Raw genomic sequence first — 5987 nt, 5'->3', positions numbered from 1 at the left:
GGAATGTGCCTCCTGATGTTTACTGTTACCCTGCTGTCTTTGTAGGTCCAGTCGGTGGAACACTGTAATGACTTGAGAATAAATGCTCAGAGTTCATTTTAAAAAAAAAAAAAAAAAAAAAAAGAAAGGCAAGCACTCTGCTCCACACCTAGAAAAGGCTCCTTTTCTTTTGATGTCTGCAATAGTTGCTTCTTTTTTTATTCCTGTTTGATCATCTGTGTCTTCTCCTTTTATCCCCCTGAGTGGTTTAACTCAAAGGTAAATAATTTTCAATGAACTAGGTTTACATTCTTTTATTTCCCCTTATGAATTACTAGTTTATTGATTTCACTGATTTTATTCATATCTTCATTATTTAGCATCGGCTCACTTTGAATTCAATTTGTTTTTCTTTTCTCTAGATTCTTAACATTAAATCTTGTATCATTAATCTTAAACCTTTATTTTTCATAATGTAAACTTGAATACTCCAAATTTCCCCCATGGCACCACTGTACCTACATTCTGTAAGTCAGGCTATATTGCATTTTCATTATTATTCAGACAGAAATCTAATATATCATCTCTTGTGATAGATTAGCCCATAAACCACTTGGAGGTATGTTTACTCTCCAAATACTTGCAGGGTTTTCAATATCCCCTCATCAGCTATTACTGATTCATTTTGCTCTGTTCAAAGAACACTATAGGATTTCAAGGGTTTAAATTTCTTTTGGCTTTTTCTAGTCCTTCTGAGTCTTTCTTAGTGACTGTCCCATGTGATTCTGAAAATAATGTGAGTGCGTTTGAGTGGATTATTCTATATGTGGTCTATCTATGTCTACGTCAGTGTGTTTGAGTGGATTATTTTATACAAAGCCTATCTATGTGTACATTAGTGTGAGTGGATTATTCTATACAAGGACTATCTATGTCTCTGTTAGTTTCCTTGATATTGCTTTTCCATTGTTCTATCTTCTTACTTAATTTTCTCTAGCAGTTATACTAAATGATAAGAGAGATGAGCAGACATTTTTTAACTATTCTGACCTTACCTATTTCTATTATTAGTTCTGTCCACCCCCATTTTGTTTTTCTGAAGTTGTGTAATTAGATGCATACTCAGGTATGATTATGTGTATCATGACTTCTTTATCATGATGATATCTTTCTCATCTCTAATCTTTTTGGTCCTGATATGTTACTCTTGTTTATTTCTGACAAAAAGCAAGTAGTTGGGTTTTATTACACCTTCATTCTGATGGGAATTTCATTTTTGCATTATTAGATATAAGTTATAAATATAAATAACACAACGCCAAGTGAGATAACAATTGATCTATAGTAGAGAATATAAGTAATATTATCTATTTTCTAAAATGAATTATTCCAGATTAATTTCTTTTGTTATCAAAGTTGGTAAGAATGCCGACATATCTTCCTCTTTTTATGACCCTTATGACCTAATGGTCAAAAAAAAAAAAAAAAGTACCATAGACTCTTGCTTTCTAGCTACTGTGAGATGCCGTTGACATTCTCTCTGGCTGTGATCCAGTGAGATATGCTCATCCTCTCTCAAGTGCTGAGCTGCTTTCAAGGCTGAGATGATTGGTGCTTGCTTTGGGTGTCCAAGGACCACTTGTAACCAGTTGTACCAAGAATTATTTGATAACATTTGTAGTTATGCACAGTATGGCTGATATGCAACAGGCATCTCAAGTGTTCTGACTATACCTTGTATTGCTGCCTCAGGCCTGGTTCTGTTTTGTGCTGTGTTTCCTGGAAGGCATGACTAGTGCATGCGCTCTTTCTCATGTGCTCTCTCACTTCCTCTCACTCTCTTGTTCTCTCACTCTCTTGCTCTCTCACTCTCTCACTTCTGTGTGAGTTTAAGAACGATCATCATATCAGAGTTTGAAGGAGAACTGCTTAGCAGTTACTTCCCTCTGGCTCTCTGTTCCATGGTTTTGTAAATGGGTTTCCATCTTCATCCTGGGTGAGCCGGCTCTTCTCTGTAGTCCTTCCTGTCCACATTCTCTCTGGGTCCAGCAAACAGCTTTGTACTCTTGTACCTTCATGTCAGGATGACAGTGCCATTCTAATGAACAATGGTTTTAAGCAAAAGGCATCTCCCTCTAGTTCTTTCTCCCACTTAGGCCTTCCTCATGTCAGATTAAAGACTGCCTTTAGTCTGCTCTGAAAACCATCCTTTTCCATGGCTCCTGCTCTGTCTCCAGCTCACAGTAGCCAGCTTAGCTGTGTGCCTTCTCCATCACAATGGACCCTGCCCCCACCCACTTAGAAAGCCAGAATTCTCCAAATCTTGCTTTTAAAACTAATCCATTGCACAGCATCACAGTCACACTCCACTGTATTAGTCACCATCATGAATGCCAGCCCTAAGTTCACCATTAAGATCATCAGAGGGAGTGAAGTGGGAGGAGGGCAGAAGAGATGTGCCTTAATATGACACTGAGTTCCTTTCTATTGAAGAAAATGCAGAACAGGAAGCTAATGATGAGACACAGGAAGAAGATGAATGAGGATGAAGATGGTAATAAGGAGGAAGGTAAATATTGGATGAGTCTGAGGCAACCACTACCAAAAGATTACTCGAAGATAACAATGTTGATACCAAGCAGTAATGATGCTGATGGTGGTGATGGTGGCGGTAGTAGTGATGATGATGATGATGATAATGTATATGTGTATATACATATATTCATAAATACATAAAAACAACCTTCTCAGTCTATAGAATATTACTTGTAAGCATATTTTCAGAGCTGTGGTCAGTAACTTTTTATAAGATGGCCAAACTAACCCAAGGAACTTCATCATATTTGTGACTTGACTTGTATGAGACCAAGTTTATTAAAATCTCAAGAGAGGCTGGTGAGAAAGAAATGGATAAGATACATTGTTAAGGAATTGTTAAAATACATTGTTAAGAAGTTGTTAAGATACACTGTTAAGACACATTGTTAAGGATGGGAAAGCAATGACAAAATAAGCCTGTTCTAGAATCCCAGCTACTCCTTTTGATGCATTATGGTCTGTTACTGGTTGGTTTGAATGGAACACTCAAAATGGTCAATGATAGAAATTTCCTTTTTTATTCCGGACATTCATGTTATGTATTCACTTATAAGTGGATATTAGCCATTAAGTAAAGGATACCCACATTACACTACACAGACCCAAAGAAGCTAAACAAGAAGGAAGGCCCAAGTGAGGACTCTTGAATCTCAATTGGAAGGGGAAATAAAATAGTCATAGGAGACAGGTGGAGGGAGGGAACTGGATGGGAGAGGGGATGGGGATGGGGATGGGAATGGGGAGAGGAATGAGAGAGTCAAGATCAGGTGTGGGGAGAGACAGGAGTGAGGGCCAAATGGCCAGGAAAATGAATGGAAATCTGTAGTTGGCAGGGGCAGGGATGTGGGGAGCATCCAGGAAGTGCCAGAGACCTGGTATAGGGAAGCCTCCTAGGAGTCTAGGAGGTGACTTTTGCTGAGATCCATTTCAGTGAGGATATGTAACCTGAAGAGGTCACCTCCTGTTGCCAGGCAGGATCTCCATGGAGGGCTAAGGACACCAACCCACCCACAAAACTTTGGATCCAAAATTTGTCCAGTCTACAGGAAATGCATGACAAAATTGGATTAGAGACTGGAAATGGCCAGCCAATAACCCAACTTGAGATCCATCCCATGGGCAAGTATTAATCCCTGATACTATTAATGATACTCTGTTATGCTTTCAGACAGCAGCATAGCATAACTGGCTTTTGAGAGGCTCCACCTAGCAACTGACTGAAACAGATGCAGGACACACAGCCAAATATTGGATGGAGCTCAGAGACACCTATGGAAGAATTGCAGGGGAGGATTGAGGGCCCCTAAGAAGATAGGAACTCCACAGAAAAAGCAACAGAGTTAACTAACCTGGACCCTTGAGGGCTCTGACAGACTGACAGAGCAAAGACTGACAGACCAAAGAGCATGCATGAGCTGGACTTATGCCCCCTGCACATGTGTAGCAGATGTGCAGCTTGGTCTTCATGTGGGTCCCACAAAAATGGGAGTGGGGCTGACCCTATAGCTGTTGCTTATCTGTAGAACCTATTCCCCTAACTGGGCTGCTTGTCTGGCCTTGGTGGGAGAGGATAAGCATAGCCCTACAGAGAGTTGAGGTACAAGGGTCAGAGGACACCCAGGGGAGGGCTCTATTCTCTCAGAAGAGGAGGGGAGGGGAAATATGTGGAGGGCCTCTGTGTGTGTGTGTGTGTGTATGTGGGGGGAACAATGACCAGGAAAGTGGGCAGTGATCAGGATGTAAAGTGAATAGATAAATAAACAGGAAAAAAACATATGAAGTAAAACAACAGCAACAACTTTTCCTTTTTCACCTTTGTTGGCCATGACTATTTCCTTTTTTTTCTTGTCTTGTTTGATATATGCACAAAACACAAAACTGTTGTATAATGACAGCTGTAATTCTAGTCTGTTGAGTTGTTTTAATAAGCATTTCCCTCTGTAGATTCTCTTTTTATTTATTCTGTGTGTGTGTGTGTGTGTGTGTGTGTGTGTGCGCGTGCGTGCATGCACGCATGTGCGTGCACATGCCTGCACACATGTGTGTGCACATAGAGTACACGTACATGTGCAGATGATTGTGGAGGTCAGAGCTAGACAATGGCGTCTTCCTCAGTTGCTCTCCACCTTATTTTTTTGAGACTAAACCCAGTACTCATTGATTGATCTAGCCTGGATGGTCAGAGGGATTCCAGAGAGCTCTCTCTCTGCCTCCCCAGTGCTAGGATTACAGGTCCATACCATTGCGTCTGCCTTAAAAAAATAATCCTTGTGTCCTCATACTTTGCAAAACATCTACACATGGCTTCTTTATGTGGAGAAATCAAACCTGGGTCAGCTTAGGCTTCCTTGAAACATGCAATCTCCTTGGGATGGTAAAAATACCTCCAAGAATGAACATGCAGTGTTTATGTCAGCTGCAGTGTGTCACAACCATCGTATACTACTAGCTCTGAGAAGGTAGGAGGCACATGCAGTTTTTATGTTTTTACTCGTGGAAGCTGCACAGTGTCATAGCCATGATATGCTACTAGCCAAGACTGTTGAGTCTTAATGGACTGGGTCTTTTTTTGGGTGTGTGAGCTTTCAACCCATCACCGGGCTTCATGAGTCTTGACAGAATCTCCTGCATGCTCTGTGCTGTGTGCCCTCTCAGGTGTTGGCAGATGGGTGGAGAGGAGGGTAGGGCACTGAGGAAGCTCAGTAGCAGAAGTGTTGGCAATTAAGTTTATTCACCATTCTTTTTGCTCCAGAGGAGTGAGACCTCCTGAAGCTTAGACAACATAATTTTCATTAATATGTGATATTAGAACACTCCAGAAAACCAGCTCTTCCCAGTTTCATTGTCTCTAAGTCATAATTGGTCACGTCTGTGCACCAGATGGAAGAACTCTGGAGTGGGAAAAGGCAAGAAATGGTAGCAATAGATCCAAGGATCTGTTAATATTCAGAGATGTGGCTGTGTAGTTCTCTACAGAGAAAAAAAAAATGCTGGGACTCTGCTCAGTTGGCTCTGTACAGGGATGTGGTGCTGGAAGCTGTGGAAACCTGGTTTCTCTGTGTATGATAACTTCCCTCTAGGATTACTGACTTTACCCAAAGTGTTTCAGTTCCTTCTATTATATAATGTGTTGCTCTGTGAGCTTCTGCTTTTTAATTAGTTCTTTGAGAATTTCGTACAAAATGTTTTGGTCCTATCGAGCCCCTCCCTTAACTCCAATACACATTCATAGTCAATGAGGAAGCAAGACACCAAGAGTATGAATTAGAAAGCTCTTTGCCAATGTAAATGAATTTTGAGAAGTCTCAGTTGCACTTGATCTCTGAAAGGGATGTTGTCTACTCTTAAATTACCTGAGGAGTCTCCTTCTACTCCAGTGATTTTTCATCTTTTTTTTTTTTTTTTTTTTT

Source organism: Mus caroli, chromosome 5 (assembly GCF_900094665.2).
Source record: "Mus caroli chromosome 5, CAROLI_EIJ_v1.1, whole genome shotgun sequence".
Classification (NCBI taxonomy): domain Eukaryota; kingdom Metazoa; phylum Chordata; class Mammalia; order Rodentia; family Muridae; genus Mus; species Mus caroli.
The sequence above is the reverse complement of the archived record's forward strand: the minus strand, read 5'-3'. Positions refer to the sequence as shown.